The sequence below is a fragment of the Canis lupus genome, chromosome 1 (assembly GCF_011100685.1).
Source record: "Canis lupus familiaris isolate Mischka breed German Shepherd chromosome 1, alternate assembly UU_Cfam_GSD_1.0, whole genome shotgun sequence".
Taxonomy (NCBI): Eukaryota; Metazoa; Chordata; class Mammalia; order Carnivora; family Canidae; genus Canis; species Canis lupus.
The window spans coordinates 111,498,239-111,517,255 of record NC_049222.1 but is presented as its reverse complement, the minus strand read 5'-3'; the positions used below and the strand labels follow the sequence as shown (position 1 = coordinate 111,517,255).

Below are 19,017 nucleotides of genomic sequence, written 5' to 3'. Positions count from 1 at the left end.
AGGTCATGGATGTGGCACTTCACCCCGACAAGCTGGACTCCTAGCCACTACTCACTCACCATGTGACTTGTGGCATGTTTTTAATCTTCTTGAACCTCAATCTGTCCAGCTGTAGAATGGACATAGTGTCTATCACCTGTACCCCAGGGTTGTTGTGTTGGGGTAATGAATACTGGGAAGCTGGAATTGGGCCCCTGAGGGTCACTGTGCTGTCTCCAATGATTCTCACCCTAGAGGAGATACATAATCAGTCTCCTCATTCCTCAAGAGGGAAGAGATGTGCTCAGACAGGAGGAGTCACTTTCCAAAACCATTATAGTAAGCGGCAGAAGCCAAACTTGAACCTGAACTGCCAGCCCCTAAAGACTGTGTTCCTCACACCACATAATTCCTCCTGTCAGGGACACCTGGGTGGCTCAGTGATTGATCCCAGGGTCCTGGGATTGAGTCCTGCATCAGCAATCTACAGAGAGCCTGCTTCTCCCTCTGCCTGTGTCTTTGCCTCTCTGTGTCTGTCATGAATAAATAAATAAAATCTTAAAAATAATAATTCCTCCTGTCAGCCCAGGGATGGGCACAGAGCTTATCCCTGATTAATGGGAACTTCTATTATCTCTGGTGGGGGAAATTAACCTTTGGTACTTCCGCAGACTTGCCCTCGGGCAGAAAGGGAACAAGATAGCAGAAATTGTTGGTTTTCCATCTGTCCATTCTACATTTGTGGAGGCTTGAAGAGACTGTGGGCATGAGTGGGGACTCCCCCAACCCCCGCTGCCATGATCATATGCAGCTGACATTGACACCCCCCACCCCTCCTGTCAGCCCAATTCACAGAGGCTGACAGCCATGTTTCTCTCCAGCCCTAACTGGACCCCAATCTGGCCTGAGTCCTGCCCCATTCCCTGCTCAGTCAGTGGTTAAGGGCATGGGCTCCCCAGATATTCGGAAACAAATATTGAGTCTAATGTTTCCTGGCTCTGATCACAGGCAAGGGGGCTCTCTATGTGCAAGCCTCACTTTCTTCACCAGCAAAATGGGGAAAAGAGAACTTAGTTCATCGGGTTGCTATGGGGCTTGATGAGATATTCCAGGTGTGACATGTTTAAAACAGTTCATAGTTAAGTGCTCAGTCACTATTATAATTATTTCCATGTTTGTATTTTCTGCCTGCAATAGCACTAGAAGTTAAATCCACAGGCTCAAAGCCTGCATGTGAATCCCAATTTTATCATTTTATTTTTTGGCAAGTGATGTCCTCTTTGAGAGTCTCAATTTCCCCATCTGTAAAATGGAGTAATAATAGTTTCCACCTCATATGACTGTCATAAGGATAAGAGAAAGACCACGAGTGAAAGCATCAATGGTGCGGTGCACCTCATCACATGCATCTGAAACCTCCCTCTGCAGAGAGCCTTTACCTAACCCCTTCCCTCCTGCCTCCTCCCCACAGGGTCCTGCCTTGTGTGCACAGGAGGGAAGCAAATTCTGCAGAGAAGGTGATAACTGGCAGCCCCTCAGGGGACTCCGGAGCTCCTGTGGCCTGCCAGGGTCAGCCAGGGGAAGGAGCCAAGTCTCAGGGCCACACAGCAAAGCAAGGCTGAATTTTGCACACTACCCATTGCAAAATCATTTCTTTGCCCCAAAATGCTTTTCTTATCAAAATAGTCTCATTTCTTCCTTTTGCTCAGAGACCCTAAGCATCAATTTCTCATCCATCCACTGTCCTGATTGAGGTGTGACCTGGCCACTTGGGACTGGCACATCCTCCCTCCACCTGTCTGTGTTATGTTCCAGCTCTTTCCCTCCAACCCCCCCCCCCAACGACTTCCCCAAATCTATTTCTCTGTATGTCTGTATACTTTTCTTGCTGTCCCTTTGGCTGTCATTTCACTCCTTCTCTTCTATCTGACCCTCCCTGTTCTTCCCTGGGCTACCTCTTCTTCTGTCATTTCCACTCTCTGCCTCTCTGTCCCCCTATTTCTCTCTAGGTCTCCGGTTCTGTGGTTCCAAATCCACCTCTCTCTGTATATATGTCATTATCTCTGGTCTCTACCTTTGTCGATCGCTTTTGTATTTGTTTTTATTTCTCTGATCTTAATGTCTCTGTGTCTCTGTGTCTCTTTGTGTATGTGCATGTGCGTGTGCGCACGCACATACACACACACACATGCACACACACCATCCCCACACCCTCTGAAGGGAACAGCGCACTCACCTGCAAGCAGGATTCCCACCCAGTGGTGGCCCCACAAGTCAGTGAGCCCCATGGGTCCTGGCACCTGACCAGCGTGCCCTGGCTTGCACACACAGACAGACACTGTCTTCACTCCAGCTCTATCCCTTCAGCTCCCTCTTCTTCCCCTCTGCCCTGCTGCAAACTCACTTTGATGACAGTGGCTCCCAGGACAGACAGGGGTGGTGGTGGCAGTGGCAGGGAGGAACTTTGGACCTACCTCCCCACCCCTCACCCCAGGGCTCTCTTTCCTTCCTCTGTCCAGCACACAGAACAAGAGCCCTAGGAATCTGGGGTTTCCACCAGGGTGGAGAAGGATAAAGAAATCCCTGCCTTTTGGCTCTGAGTCCCCTCGAGAATTATGTCTCCCTCCTTGTAAGCTCTTTGCCAGGATGCAGAAACAATTCAGGGAGAAGAGGTGCCAGGGAGGGACAACCACAGAATGTTAGAGTTAAGTGGACAGGAACAGAGATAATGATAGTCAATAGTAATGATAACAAAACAATAATGGTGGCTCCCGGTTGTTGAGAGCTTAATAAAATCAGACTCAGTGCCAGGCTCACTGTAAGCAGTTTGGAAATATTAAGTGAGCTGAAAGGATACTGGTCATAAACAAAAAGCAGGAAGTACAGAGTGAGCTGGGTTGGGAGAACCCTAGGGGGTGCTTGACCCAGCCTGGGGACAAGAGACAGGGAGGGCTTCCTGGAAGAGTAGACATCTGAGCTGAGACTTGAAAACACAGTAAAGGTTCAATATAGGAGAATTGCTTTTATTATTATTATTATTATTATTATTATTATTATTATTCCCTTTGGGCAAGACAAGCTGTTGGTCTTTGGGAGCACCCAGACGAAGATTTACTATAATCAATGGGGTTAGGAAACAACCATTAACAACCATCAATCCATGTATTCATTCATTCATTCATTCATTCATTCATTCCCTCCCTCCCTCCCTCCCTCATTCATTTACAAACATTTCCTGAATTCCTATTCTGTGCTGAAACCTGTGCTTAGTAGCACTGGGAACACAGTAGTGACCAAGACATCTCCAGGCCTGCCAGCACGAGCTCACAGTCTTGTAGGGTAGACAGACCTGTCCCCAGTCAGTGCCAACTTAGCATGCTGGGGAGGCCCAAAGGAGGAGCCTGACCAGCCTGGAGGTCAGGGAGGACTCCTGGAGGAGAGGACATCAAGCCTGAGACCTAGAAGATGCAGGAGTGGGTCAGGCGAGAGTCTGGTAGGCAGAGGGGGTGGCATGTGGGAAATTGCTGAGTTTGAGACACAGAAGGAAGTTCAGGTGGCTCTAGAACAGAGGAAGTGAGGGGGTGGGTGGTTCAGGTAAGGCTGAGAAAACTCTGAAATGATTACCTAAAGCAAGAGAGGTACCTTGACATCACTGGAGGGAGAGCTTGGTCACCCAGCTGCCTCGGCTAGTTGCTCATCTGGGTGTCATTCTTGCCACAGGCAGAGCCACCAAGTATCTGCTCCAGGGACACATGAGGTTGAGCAGACTGGCTCTGGAGACAACCTGCAGAGGTTCCAATCCTTGCCAACCGTGCAGCCATGGGCATGTCAATTCACCTCCCTTGTGACCATTTTCCTCAGCTGTTAGAGGGGGTGGGGATGGTTTTGCCACTTCAGAGGCTCCAGGGCCATGAGCGGTAGGCTCCTGTCTGAGTGATCCACGCCCCAGCTGTGGTTTGTCGGGAAAGTTACGTCACCCCTATGAGCTTCCATGCCCCATCTGCAGACTGGGACAAACACGACATTTGTGAGCTTGAAATGATTTAATGCTGGGAAGGTGCCTGGAACAGTGCCTGGCACAGAGTAAGCATTCAGTACGAGTGAGTCTCCACTAGGTGTGGTGACTGTTGTGACAGCAGCTCCTGTGAGGAAGTACACACTCACTCAGCCTTTCAACACGCATGTCCTGAGCACCTCCTGGGCCTGCCCTGGGTGCTCAGGACAAAATGGATGGAAAACCCGGTTCCAGTGCCCAGAGAGATGATAAGCAATAAGCATAATAAATAAGTAAGTTAAGTGGAATATCAGGAAGTAATACAAGCTGTGGAAAAATGAAAAGTCAAGTAAGTTAGGGACATTATTATTCTGTCTCATGTTAAGACCACTGAAGCCCACGGAGAGGAGATGACTTGCCTAAAGTCATAAGGCCTATCAGGCCCCAGGTTCTGTTCTACCTGGCTCTTAACCTCCATCTCTCCTGCCTCCCAAGGTCCTAATGTGGTTTCTGGCTGCCTCCAGCCTCATCTCCTCTGTACACCCAGATGATCACCCCAGCACACTCCCACTGTCTGTGTGGTTCCTGTGCTAGGCGTACCTGGTGCACGTGAGCCAGTATTCAAGGCCTCCATCTATCCGTCCTGTTCTTCCCAGGATTTCTCGGTCTTCTCGGTCTTCTCACTTCTCACTCCTCCACCAGATTTCCCTTGATTGCTCTTCTCAGTTCTGCTTGCATCCTGAGACTCTCTCCTCTCCCTCCCCTCTACCCCACCCAAAGTAGGCAGAGCCGCTGCTGGAGTGGACTTCTCAAATCTCCTTCATATGGGAGCAGGGTTTTCTCTCCCAAAATCCCCTACCCACCCTCCCCATGGCAGGTTCTGTTTTCATGCCTCAACAACAAAGAGGAATTTCCTGGGCCCTGCCCTGTAGGTACAACTTCCACTTTGTTTCTGACAGGTGAAAATAAACCCAGGGCCCTTCTGCTCCCCACACCCTCACCTAGCAGCCTTATGCAGGCTGGTTCAAGGCTGTATCTTTCCATGTGTGGCCTCCACTGACCTCCCAACTCATACTGCCTCTCTATGGCTGCCTCCCACCTTCACACAGAAAAGATATATTTGGCCCTAGTATGTGCCAGGCCCTGTTTTAGGCGCTTAGAGCACATCAGCTAGTGAAACAAGTACGAACCTCTGCCCTTAAAGAAACCACGTTTTGGAGTGCCTGGATGGATCAGTGATTGAGCATCTGCCTTCAGCTCAGGTCATGATTCTGGGGTCCTGGGATCGAGCCCCACTTTGGCCTCCCTGCTCAGCCAGGAGTCTGTTTCTGGGTCTGCTGCTCCTCCTGCTTGTGTGCTTTCTCTCAAATAAATAAAACCTATTTAAAAAAATCATTCTTTATGCAAGAATGGGCAGAGGGGAGAGACAATAAGAAGGATACGTGATAAAATAACTGAATTATCTATGATGTTAGAAAGTGGTGCATGGTATGAGGGATCAGGGCAAGAGGTCAGAGTGACAAGCAGGAATGCAGAACCTAGGACAACATTGGGAGACTCACCGAGTCTCAGGCAACAACTTGAAGGAAGTGACAAGGTGAATCAAGAAAGTGTCTGGAGGCTCCTAGGAATTAATTCCTAGGGAAAAAAATGGAGCCAGGGTTCCAAAGAACTATTCCCTGCTTCCTATACTTAAATAACTGTGAGTTCCCTATTGCTGATCATAACAAATCACCACAAACTTGGCAATTTAAAACTATAGAAATAGAGGGGGGCACTTGACAGGATGAACCCAACTGCTTGGAGTTTTAAGACTGAGCTCCCCCTTCCCAGCTGTGGGCCACCCTTGACTCCGGAAGCCTCTCCCTTAGTCCTTGCATGAGAGACCTGCATCTCAAGGCCAGCAATGCACGAGAAATCTCTCTCATGCCTGGAATTTCTCTGGCTTTTCTTTCTGCCATAGCTCTCTACTGTTTCCACCTGGAAAAAGTTCTCTGCTTTGCTCGGCTGTGCTCCACGGGGCCCATGTGGATAATCCAGGCTACCTGCCTATCTTTAAATATGTAACCCTAATTACATCTGCAAAGTTTCTCTTGCTATGTAACACAACATACTTACAGATTTGTAACATATTCATAGATCCGGATGTGGGCATCTTTTCTGCTTACCACCATCATGTGATGCGAGGGCTGGATATCTAGAATTGAGGCAGCCATCTTGGGACCGTGAGGTAGAACGCTGGAGAGGATATTCAACAAACTAAGGATGGAGGGATGGACAGAAAGATTTCACTGAGCCATGAAATAAGCCTGGGGCACCTTGTAAAGTAACAATTATGGTTTTTGCAGCTGAATGCCTCCCACTTGGTACCCTGTTCAGTCACCATTGGAAATGTTCCTTTGAACTGCTTACCTTAAGATCAGAACCCTGATCTTTTAGAAACTTGGGAGTTTATGGTGGCTTGTGTCCTTTGTCTTAGAAGATAGTAAAACTTGTGAAACTTACTTTGAGAAGGAATCTACTCAATATTATTACTCCATTTAAAAAGACATTTCTGTCTAGTTCCATTCTATTCTCTATGGAGAAACTGAGGCCCAGAGGGAAGAGTGAAGTTTTTCTCCAGTCATAGAGCTGAGTCTTCTTGGAGCACCTGGGACATTCAATTTTGTACCACTGACTTTTTGTGCCCACAGTGTAGGAAAAGCAGGAGAAGTATAAATGAGAAGAGAAAGGATATCGTATACAAGGACCCAGGCAATGCAATCCTAGTATCTCAAACCATGATTGGAAAAATCTATAATGGAGAACCTCTACACACACACACACACACACACACACACACACACACACACATCATTCTGCACCACCAGGGCCACTATACCATACTTGTTGCCATGACTATAAATTTCTTTTTTTTTTTAATCTTTAAAGCTTTGAGTTTATTTTATTTGCCAACATATAGAATAACACCCAGTGCTCATCCCATCAAGTGCCCCCCTCAGTGCCTGTTACCCAGCATGACTATAAATTTCTAGGGCAAAGATAAAAAATTAGCCCACAGACATTTGGATATTTTATTGAGCTCAAGATGCTCAAGGGCATCATAGGAATGGACACATCACTTCTCAGCCACAGTTCAAAGGAGGAAATTTTCTCAGAAGCTTCTCTAGCTCTCCCTTGGCCACCAGGATAACTTAACAATTTCCCAGTCCTGCCCCCTCCATCACCATAACAATCTGGATCCCAACACACTGAGCATGAGCCATGACTTCTAGAACCTGGGCACCACGAATTAGATAGCAAAATGTTTCAGATCTTTTTTATAGCCTGTTGCGTATACAGGATGCTTTAAGTTTACATTAAGATCATGCATCAGGGCGCCTGGGTGGCTCAGTTGGTTAAGCGTCATGATTGGCTCAGGACATGATCCTAGGATCCAGGGATGGAGCCCCATCAGGCTCCTGCTCAGTGGGGAGTCTGCTTCTCCCTCTCCCACTGCCTGCTGCTCCCCCTGCTATGCTCTCTCTAATAAATAAAATCTTTAAAAAGAAAAGACCATGCTTAAACAATTTTATAAGTTACCTAGTTCTTATCCAGCAACAAGGAAGAAAAGAGTTCCCAATCTTCCATACTCAAGCCAGCCATGAAAACTCCATCTGAAGAAGATGGTGGGGACAGGAAAGCATGGATAAGGGAAAGAGTGAGCTCTGTGATGGGAAAGTGAGAGGCCTCCAGGAATTGTAGCATGTTAGAGACAAACTGATGACGTGAAGACATTGGCTAAAATTGCCAAGGACCTTGTTCACACTCCTGTATGTCCTTTGAGAAAGAGGATTGAAGCCTGGAATTCCTATTTGGACCATGAATTTTAAAATGCAATTCCACTCTGGAACTGAGCCACACAAACCGTGGTTTCTATAGAGTAAGATAGATGATATGGAAAGAAAGAATGCAACATGGAAGGGGGTGTTCTTCATCATTACACTTCTTAATTGATGGGGAAAATGCTGTGGAGGTAGTCAATTAGCCCACATGGTATGTCTTACTCATCATGGAAACCTCAATGCATTTTTTTTAAACAAAAGTGATTGGGACATGATTGCAATCCTCTACTTTACTATGCAAATAATCTCAGATCTGTTGCAATAGCTGGCCTCTGCCACAAGCCTCAGTTTTTCCTCTTGGCTTTGTAAGGATTTGGCACCTCTGGGCAGGGTTTCGAAGGATATTTCCATGTGGATGACATTTCCACCTCTCTGAAAAAATAAGAAACTTTAAAGGACATTATTGGCCAGAAGTAAGAAACATTTCACAATATTTTGATGAAGTCCCAATAGCTTATTTTTGCTTTTGTTTCCCTTGCCTCAGGAGACATATCTAGAAAGAAGTTGCTACCTGTTTTATCTTTCATATTTAGATGTATGATATATCTGAAATTTAAAATGTTGTGTGCAGTGAGGTAGAGATGAAAATTATTTTTTCATATAGAGACCTAATTAATCAGTATCATTTATGAATCAAATCCTTACCCTCACCATTAAATAGAAAGAAAGAAAGAAAGAAAGAAAGAAAGAAAGAAAGAAAGAAAGAAAGAAAGAAAGAAAGAAAGAAAGAAAGGAGGAAGGAAGGAAGGGAGGAAGGAAGGGAAGGAGGAAGGAGGGAGGGAAGGAAGGAAGGAAAGAGGAAAGAAGGAAGGAAGGAGACAGAAAAAAAAAGAAGAGAAAAGAAGTGAAGCCTTGGTCAACCCTATCCACAGAAGGAGATTTCTGTCCAGCTTCCACAATCCAGAAATGTCTCAGCATCCTCTGACTGTGGGACAGACACCTGGTTCTTCACTCAGGGTCAATGGTCCTCCCTCCCTCCAAATTCTTTTTTCTCTCTAAAATTCAAACATCTGGACATCCTCTTGGATTCTCTCCTTTCCCTAACTAATTTCCAACACCCAATCAGTCACCAAATCCTGTGGGCTCCATGTTTTAGTAACTCTGTTTTCCGGCCCCTCCTCTCTATCCCCACTACCTCACCTTAGACAACACTACCTGTGAACCTCACCTGTGAAATTGTGCCAGCCTCCCAGTCTCTGAACTCTGCATCTCCACATCACAATCCTGGCTATCTTCCCAAGTTCCAGCTCTGAATTGGGTTCCTCCTTTCTAAAAAGAGGGACTTCAAGACCCCCAGCTGACCCTATAAGAAGTCTGAGATGCCCCATCTCTTTCCCAATAAACTCACAGGGTGAATGGAAAGCTCCTGATCTGGAAATAAGAGAAATCTCCTGGCAAGTTCTGGTCCTCCCCTGGTATACACTGGTCAATCCCACCTCACAAAGAAGATAGAGGTCTGAACCTGATGTGATTTCTCCTAGATTTTATGTAATTATGTATCTTTTTACATTTTTATTGTAGTTGACCCACAATGTTGCTATGTAAACATATTTTTAAGAGATCAGAGTGCTATGACTCTTAGAGATGAGTATTTTGTGGAAATTTAAAAACATTAAATAAACATAAAATTGGAGGTAAAGCAGAACAGCCTTGAGTCTCCTAAGACTGGAATGGCCCTTTCAAAACTTGGTATTTAGAATATTTTGTCACATGAATGGGGAAGGATCAGATAAAGCCCACAGGAGTGGCCTATATGCTTTGTCACAGGACACTGACCAAGCTGGTTACCCCACATCCACAAAGCAAATACACGTAGTCACTAAAAGCTGCACTGTAGGTCGATGTGTGTTATTCTAAACCAATATTCATGAAATTTTGTTAAACTAAAAAAACTGGTTGCAAAACATTATGCATAGTACATTCTCCTTGTGTAAGAGAAAATGCACGTCTTTATTAATTTTTAATAAGTAGGCACAGGGAATGACTCTATAAGAGGATATACCAAAATACTAGCAGTGGTCGTCTCTAGAATTATAGAGGTTTTCTTCCTTTTCTTTTCCTTTTAAAAGCTTCCTTCATTGTCTAATTTTTCAACACTGAACATACAGTATGTGTCCAATAGAGAAAGAGTCCAAATGCAGGATGTAATATGGCTCTATATTAACATAGAAGGATACTAAAGGTTAGAAGATTAAAGTTTATTTTTTTAATTTAAAAAAAGATTTTATTTATTTATTCATGAGAGATACAGAGAGAGAGGCAGAGACATAGGCAGAGGGAGAACAGGCTCCCTGCATGGAGCCTGATGTGGGACTCAATCCCAGGCATCCCAGAAGATTAAAGGTTAAAAAACAGGTAAAATAATGGTAAACAGAATATAATACTATTTTTGTTTAAAATACATATATTTAAATGTAATTACTAAAATAAGGGTATTAGAGAAGCCACATCATTATCTCTGGGAGGCTTAACTGTAGTCGAGTTTCTTCTCTTGCTCATCTGTATACTTTTCTTTTCCTACAAGTATCATGGAATTTATTTAAAATATGAAAAGTTAGCATATAATATTTTTAAAAAGTAACCCCTACACATAAGAGTCAGTTATTTGGTTTAAGAATGTAAAAACTTGGGGTGCCTGGGTGGCTCAGTGGTTGAGGATCTGCCTTTGGCTCAGGTTGTGATCATGGGGTCCTGGGATCGAGTACCGCATCAGGCTTCCCTTTGGGAGCCTGCTTCTCCCTCTGCCTAGGTCTCTGCCTCTCTCATCTCTCATGAATAAATAAATAAAATATTTTTTAAAAATGTAAAAACTTATTTTGCATAACATGGGTTAGAAAAATCTTGCTGAATATATATGGAAGTGGAACAGCCAGGAAAAGAATCCTAAAAAATAAAACAAAACCAATCTCCCCTAATAAAGTCCTGGAGCAGGGAATGATCAGTCCAAGTCCATCTGAGCTGCTATAACAAAACACAGACTAGATAGCTTATAACAGAATTTTATATTTGAGAAATTTACATCTGAGAAATTTATATCTCATGGTTCTGGAGGGTGCCAGCATGGTCAGGTTCTAGAGAGAGCCCTCTTCCTGGTTCTGTGTCCTCACATAGTGGAAGGGGCTAGGGATCTCTCTGGAGCCTCTTTTATAAAGGACCTATCCCATTCCTGAGGCTCCATCCTCATGACTTCATCACCTTCCATATGAATTTGCAGGAGACACAAACATTCAGATCATAGCAATACCTGAGACAGTGATGTTGGCATTCACACTCCTGTGAAAGCTGGAAACAGAGTTTGAGGCTTTGCAGGTATAGACCTCTGAGTGTGCCCTGGAGAGACCAGGAATAGAGGTTCTAGCTATAAGGCCCAAAAATCCCACTGATGCTGCACACATATTGGGCAAGAGGCTGGGAGTCAGCCGATCAGACCAGGGTGAGGTTGGAACCAATCACAAAATCTGGATCTGACAAGGTCACAGTAGGAGTGTCAGAGCCATCTGGACCAAGAGAAAAAAAATCCTAAAATTGGGAAGAGTGTGGAAATTAAGGACAACTACTCTGCCCACATTGTGCATTTAGTTCAGGACTGGAAGCACCACACGTTGGGTGGGGCATGCAGTGACACAACCTGAAGGTTTGTCCAGTGCATGAGTGAATAAATGAATGAATGAATGAACAAATCAACTATTCCAGCAACTATCCCCCTAACTGTCATGTCTGTGTCCCTCACTGACCCTTGTGGAACTTCAGCTCCATGAGGACAGAGATGCTTGTCGGTTAGTTTCACTGCACTGACTAGAGCAATCTTCAGCATACAGTGGAGCTCAAGGTCACCAATGAAGAAAGAGCAGAGCCCAGATTTGAATCCAATCAGTCTGTAGAGCCCCTGCTTTATATGGCCCTGTACTTAGCTATAAATAGTGGATGAACCAGTGGATGGTTGAGAGGGAGGTACCATGTGTATCAGAGGTGGGTCCGTTATGGGGCAAGGAAACCCATACTTGCAGGCCACAACCACCATAAGGGCTCCACTGAGCCTGGACTCAAGGTGAGTCCTGGTCTCACAGTAGTAGGTACCAGAGTCATTGGGTGTGACTGTGGGATTGGTGAGGGTCCTGCCATCTATAGAGATCATTGGTCCACCCCCTTCCCAAATCAGCTCGAGGTTCAGAAACCACCAGATCATACATCATTGTTCTGGGGAGACACATGTCAAATTTAAGGAGTCCATGTGGTCCACTGGGGCCAGGTTCTGGGATGCCACCTGAGACTGGTGTAGCTTCTCTGGGGAGGAGAAATGAGAAACTGAGGGTGATAGTGTCAGAAGGGATCTGGAGCCCCAGGAATTATCAAGGGCAGGAAATGCTGCCACTTTGGAACCAACAAAGCCAGCAGTGGGTGTTTCCAAGGTCCACTGAAGAGTGGATCCCAAATCCTCTCCCCAAAAAACACACACATCCACACATTTGCATCTAATTTCAGGTGCTTATGGGCTCCTCTGAGGACCAACTGCAGAGTCCAGGTGAAGACCCTTACACCTAGGTTATAAATTAGTAAAAATCTTTTTTAAGATAGTTTGGCAATACAGATCAAAAGCTTTAAAATATATATACCTTTTGACCTAGTGGTTCCACTTTTTATAATTATTCCTAATGACATTTTCATAGCCACATGCAAAGAATTAGCTACAAAGATACCTAGGACAACGCTGTTTATAAAAGGGCAAAATACAGAGAGTCTTAAATTACAGTGAAGACTGTATTTTTAAAAAGATTTCTTTATTTCTTTATTTGGCAGGGGCAGAAGGGGTGGGAGAAGGAGAGGGGGAGAGAGAGTATCCCAAGTAGATCCATACTGAGCACAGAGCCCAGCACAGGGCTCAATCTCATGACCCTGAGATTATGAGCTAAGCTGAAATCAAGAGTTGGACATTTAACCAACTGAGCCAACCAGGTGCCCCAGGACCATATTTTTTTATTTTATTTTTTAATTTAAATTGTATTTTTTAAACGAGCCAACTATAAAATATCAACAAGAAACTCATTTCAAATACAATAAAATGTCTTCTTGAAAATAAAAGAATGGGAAAAGATACACCATGCAAATGTTATTCAAAAGAAAGCCAGAGTGGCTATAATTACTATCAGATACAGTGGACTTCAGAGTAAATAAATTTACCAAGAGACATTACATAGTGATAAAAGAGCAAGATGACACAGCATCCTTACATGTGTACACACCAAACAACAAAGGCGAAAACCATGTGAAGAAAAACTGAATATAGAACCAAAGTGAAAAATAGATAAATCCATGATTATAGTTTGATAGCTCTGCACTACTGTCGACAAGTGGTAGAACAACTAGATAGGAAACTAGCAAGGATGTAGCAGGACACAACCCCACCATCGACCAACAAGATCTAATTGATACTGGGACATCTGGGTGGCTCAGTGGTTGAGCATCTGCCTTTGGCTCAGGGCGTGATTCCAGGGTCCTGGGATCAAGTCCCACATCAGGCTCCCTAAAGGGAGCCTGCTTCTCCCTCTGCCTATGTCTCTGTATCTCTCTCTGTCATGAATAAATATATAAAATATTTAAAAAAAGATTTAATTGACACTTATGGAACACTCCACCCAACAGCAGCAAAAAGTACATTGTTTTCAAACATTCATGGTACATATATCAAGATAACCCATATCCTGGGCTGTAAAACAAACCTCAAGAAATGTAACAAAATGGAAATCATACAGTGTAGTGTGTTCTCTGACCACAATGGACACAAACAGGAAATAACTAACAGAGAGATGATGGCACACTCTCCAAACATTTGAAACCCGAACAACACACTTGTAATCACATCAGGCCCTGCTGACATCAGAGGGATGATAAGGGGATATGACAAATAGCTCTACACAAATAAATTTAGCCATTCAGAGGAAATGAACTAGTTCCTCAAAGATCACGACCTACCATCACTACCCCAATATGAAACAGATTATTTGAATAGCCTATGACAATTAAGAAAACTGATTTTGTAATTTTAAACTCCAGAAAAAGAAGTCTCCAGGCCTGGATGGTTTTGCATGAGGGTTCTACTAACTGTTTAAAGAATCAGCACCAATTTTACACAGTCTCTTCCAGAATACAGAAGAGGAAGAAACACTTCTCTATCTATTCTATGAGGCCAATATTACCCTGATATCAAAACCAAAGATAGTATAATAACAAAGAAAGAAAATCACAGGCCATGTCTTTACATGAATATAGACACAAACATTCTTAACAAAATATTAACAAATAGACTTTAGAAATATATAAAAAGAATTGTACACTATCACCAAATGGGGTTTATTCCAGGGATCCAAGACTGGTTTCATATTTGAAAACCAATTAATGTCACCCACCATATTAACAGGCTAATAAAGAAAAATCACAGGATCATTGATGCTGAGAGAGCATTTGAGAAAACTCAGTATCTGTTCATGATAAAAATTCTCAGAAAACTAGGAATGGAGATGAATTTCCTCAACTTAAGAAAGAATATCTATACACACACACACACACACACCATAGCTAACATATTTTATGGTAGAAGAATGAATTCTTTCTTCCTAAAGTTAGAAATAAGTCATAATGTCTGGTCTCACTACTCTTATTTAACAAAGTACTACAAGTTCTAGCCAGTGCAATAAATCAAGAAAAGGAAATAAAAGGCATTCATGTTAGAAAAGAAGACATAAAACTATCTCTGTCTAAAGGTGTTATGATGGTCTATGAAGAAAATCCTAAATGATACACAAAAAATAAAAACAAAATACTCCTGCAACCAACAAGTGAGTTCAGTAAGGTCTCAAGATACAAGATCAACACACAGAATTCAACTGTATTCCTATATACTAGCAACAAAAAACATGGAAACAGAAACTTTAAATGCAATATAATTTACACATTTTCTTTACTAATTCAGTGGACACTTCGGTTGTTTCCATATCTTGAGTATTATAAATAATGCTGCAATGAATATGATGATGAGGGTTGGAGATATCTTTTTGAGTTAGTGCTTTTGTTTTCTTTGAATAACTACACAGAAGCAGAGCAGGATATGTACAACATGAGGCTGAAATATTCTATGCCAGCAAGGAAGGAAGTGCTTTTAAAAAATGTCTGTGTCACAAGGAAAATTAAAGAGATGCTCACTGGCCAAATCTATAATAACTTAAGCACCAAAACATTAAGTACAGTGATGAGTATAAACCATTAAAAAAATTCATGAGTGCATGCTGATGATAGATAGACAATAGATGACAGATGACAGATGAGAGAGAGAAAAGAAGGTAGGTAGGTGGGGAGTGGGGAGGGAAGAAGGAAGGAAAGAGAGAGAAAGGAAGAAAGGGAGAGGAGAGGAGAGGAGAGGAGAGGAGAGGAGGAAAGGAGAGGAGAAGAGAGGAGAGAAAAAAATTAGATGATAGGAAAGAGAGATGAGGAAGGGATCTTGCTTGTAGAAGAATCCCAAATGCTGACTGGTCAATGTTAGGAGTGTTGGACTCAGAAATCATCACTTGCAACCCTCTTGGTAAAGATCTCCAAAGCAAGAACCTTCAATGGATACTAAACATCAGAGGGAGTTTTGGTGAGGAATAGGATATGGCCTTAAAGTGTCTTCTCACAGAATGCGTATTTATTACAAGGGAGGGAAAAAGAAAGCAGTAATTATACAGTATAGTAATTGGGCAAAATTACATCGCCAATGGTGGACAGATGGATATTGTGTCCCCCCAAATGCAATGCCCCAAGGACACAACATCACACACTCAGTATTCTGGCTGAGAATGCCAAATCTCAACCTAATCACAAGGAAACATCAGACAAATATAGAATGAGAAATGTCCTAGTTTGTAAAGAGGGAGGTACAGTATCTTAAAAAAAAAAAAAAAAAAAAAGCCAATGCTATTAAAGATAAAGAGAGGCTGTGGGAAATTCCAGATTAAAAGAGGCTGGAGACAGGACACAAAATGCAATTCCTGACCGTAGACTGGTTCCTGAGCTGGATGGGGGAAAATACATTAAAAAGGAGTTTTTATTGTGTTGACTGACAAAGTTAGAATAATGGATGGACAATTCAATAAAAGTATTGCATCACTGTAAATTTATCAATACACACTCAAGTATTTAGGGGTAGAGGGTCATGATATTTGTAACTTACTCTCAGATGGGGGTTGGGGATGGGGAGACATGAGAGAGAGAGAGCCCACAATGTTAGGGGTAAATATTAACAACAGATGAATAGGAGGACCTGGGTGTTCTTTGTTGTACTCTTTTTATTTTTGCCACAATTTTAAATTTTAAATTATTTCCAAATAAAACATTCTAAAATTTTGCAACTAAAAAAAGACCACATAGCCTTCAGAAAAGGCTTTCCCCTGAACTCTCACCAGCTACACCTAGGAGGGCTCACTTGCACATCCCTGACAATGGGATCACTGTCCCACATCCTTTTAATGGTATCACACTTTAAAAACAATGAACAGCCCTTATTATCAAAAAGACAAGAAATAACACGTGTGTTACTTTAATAAAGGGAAGGGAGTAACAGTATCTTGCTCGTATGTAATAACACTCTTTAAGGACACTGTCCTTAAAAAGGGACTTTAGGGATAAACAGAGATTGGGTTCAAATCCCAGTTCCATGGGTGTCACTGATCATGTTAAGCCTCTCTGACCCTGTTTCCCTGAAAGGTGTAGTGAGGAGCCCATCACATCCTACCCGCAGGACCAGGTAAGGTACAGAGAAAGCACTTCATAAATGCTAACTATAGCTAGTTGTGTCACCAGAGAGCCCTCCCCCGCCAGAACTGCCCTTACCAGAGACAAGTAACATAGCACAATGGCCACTGGTCCCATCAAAAGAGATGAGTTGCAGCGTGTAGATGCTGTCATCCAAAGCTCACGTGTCAGTGACAGTCAGGGAACTATCAGCCCTGCCTGTCTCCAGCCAGTGTGGGCTGGTCCTGGAGTATGGTCATGGTTGATGAATTTAAAATTGAGGATCCAAAACCTTGGTGGTGGCTGGCTGCTCCTCAGAACCGTTTGTAAGAGATGAGATTCTGAAGGAGCTGCCGGACAGACAGGGTGACACTGTTCCCCTCGGTGGCCCAGGAAGGAATGGAGGTAATGGCCACCTAGGCAGACACCTGCTTGTTGCAGGAAATCATGAAGAAGCCTGAGGGAGGAGGCAAGGGTCATTATCATAGGGGCCACTTGGCAGCATTCAGCACTGGAATTAGCCCCTTTTAGATTCTCACTCACAGGAATTCAACAATGGGAGAGGAAAAAGCATATGCAAAGGCCCTGAGGCAGGACTGAGTATGCTGTCTTAAGGGAACAAAAGAAAGATCAGTGTGGCTGCAGTTGAGTAAGTGAAAAAGGAGAGAGGTAGGAGCTAAGGTTAGAGGTAAGGGAGGCACACCACACAAACGCTATTAGCATCTATGGTGGTATTATTATTATTATTATTATTATTAACAACAGTTACTATCCATATGGGACTCTCCCATGCATTGCAAGCAGTTCAGCAAGGCTGGCCCTCTGCTACACCAGAAGATACCTCCAGGTATCCAGACAAGGAATAAACATCCCCACACGTTTCCAAATATCCGCTAGAGGGCAGTATTAGCCCTGGTTGGGAACAATTCCTGCCAGCTTTTTAAAGTATTTTTTTTTTAAGATAAAAAAAAAAATTATTCATGAGAGACAGACACAGGCAGAGGGAGAAGCAGGCTCCCTGCGGGGAGCCTGATGTGGGACTGGGTCCCAGGACCCCAGGATCACAACCTGAGCCGAAGGCAGATGCTCAACCACGGAGCCACCCAGGTGCCCCTTACCAGCTCTTTAGATCATTGTAAGGATTGTGTTCTGAGAGAGTTACAGAACCACTGGAGGATTTGAGCTAAGGGGTAATACAATGTGTGCCTTTTGCTCCAAAGTGCTCATTCTGCCTGCATGGTGAACGGATTTTGGAGTCCAAGGGTAGAATTGCCTCGTTGCTCAGCTCCAAGGGGTAGAGCTGCCCTGCATGTTACAAGTACTGCCCACAGTGCTCCCAACTATATGTACAGCTACATCCAGTAACCCTGGGCAACGCAGAGCAAGGCAGTTAGGAGCTGAATGCAACAGTCCAGGAGAGAGAGGTCAATGACTTGAACCAAAGTGGTTGTGCCAAGGAAACTGGGAAAGTGAAATCTGAGATCCTGAAGCCAACAGGATTTGCTGGTAGATAGGAGATGGGATGTGAGAGAGAGAAAAGTCAGAGAAGACTCTGAGTTCAGGGGCATGAGCACCTGAACCATGGAGGGACGGTTCCCTAAGATGTGAAGACGTGGGGGCAAGAAAACCAGGAAATCGTAAGCATAGAGCTGTTACCTGCAAGACAGCCATTTCCAAAGCCCACCACCTCTGCAGAGAGCCTCCAAGGGACCAGCCATGTTTTGTGATGCCCCAATGGTTTGGTTGTCTCTGCCTCCTCTCAGCTGGAGACTAGGCCCAGAGGAAGAGCAAGAGTGTCTGAGAAGCCCCTGCCCACTGCAGGGTCCTCGGATTTTCCTTATCCTCAAAGAGACCCCATCAGTCCTGCCCCACTGTGTCCTACTGCCATCAGCCCAGGTTGCCCAGTGAGGGTAAGAAGTGCCCCCATGGTCTTGGAGGTGAACCTGGGAAGAGGGGCTGAGGTTTGGGGCAGGGTCCACCAGCACCAGGGTCTTACCAGTTCTGCAGGGTCCTCCAGACTCTGCCATGACCCGGCTCCCCAGCCAGAAAGAGTAGCTTGGTGCTGCTTTTGATGAGGAATGTGGCCATGTGCCTCTGGACAGGCGGGGCAGCCTCCACGTGTCCCAAGGGGGCCTGATCGTCTGTGCCACTTCAGGTGCCAGGTATGCGGCGTTGGCCACAAGTAGAGTTACAGGCTACAGGCACGAGCCTGGTATGGAGATGCTGGCATCAAACACCCTCAAAGGTCACAGATATGAGTTTATCAGAACAAGTGATAGCAAGAAGACAAGTAAAGGTGGCTTCTTCTCTGCCTCAGATTCTATCTGGCAAGTAGTTTCCACAACTGGATCCCAAAGGCCTAGGGGTGGACAAGGAAGCAACCTGCAGAAGGGACCC

The 19,017-nt window shown here is 44.1% G+C and overlaps 1 protein-coding gene across 4 annotated transcripts in view; it reads right to left on the bottom strand.

Annotated features, from left to right (window-relative positions):
* CEACAM20 (CEA cell adhesion molecule 20) overlaps positions 1–19,017 on the bottom strand; it is a 79,068-nt gene that overhangs the window by 18,220 nt on the left and 41,831 nt on the right. The window contains exons 1-3 of one of the 4 annotated variants that reach the window (XM_038528633.1): positions 4,574–4,683; positions 3,622–3,986; positions 60–230 (exon numbers count right to left, since the gene is read on the bottom strand). The exons of 1 other annotated variant lie outside the window; for it this stretch is intronic. The gene's annotated coding sequence lies outside the window, so the exon portion shown is untranslated. Of the gene's footprint in view, positions 1–59; positions 231–3,621; positions 3,987–4,573; positions 4,684–19,017 lie in introns of those variants that run through there. 2 more of the 4 variants (XM_038528631.1, XM_038528632.1) reach the window with 2 other exon arrangements.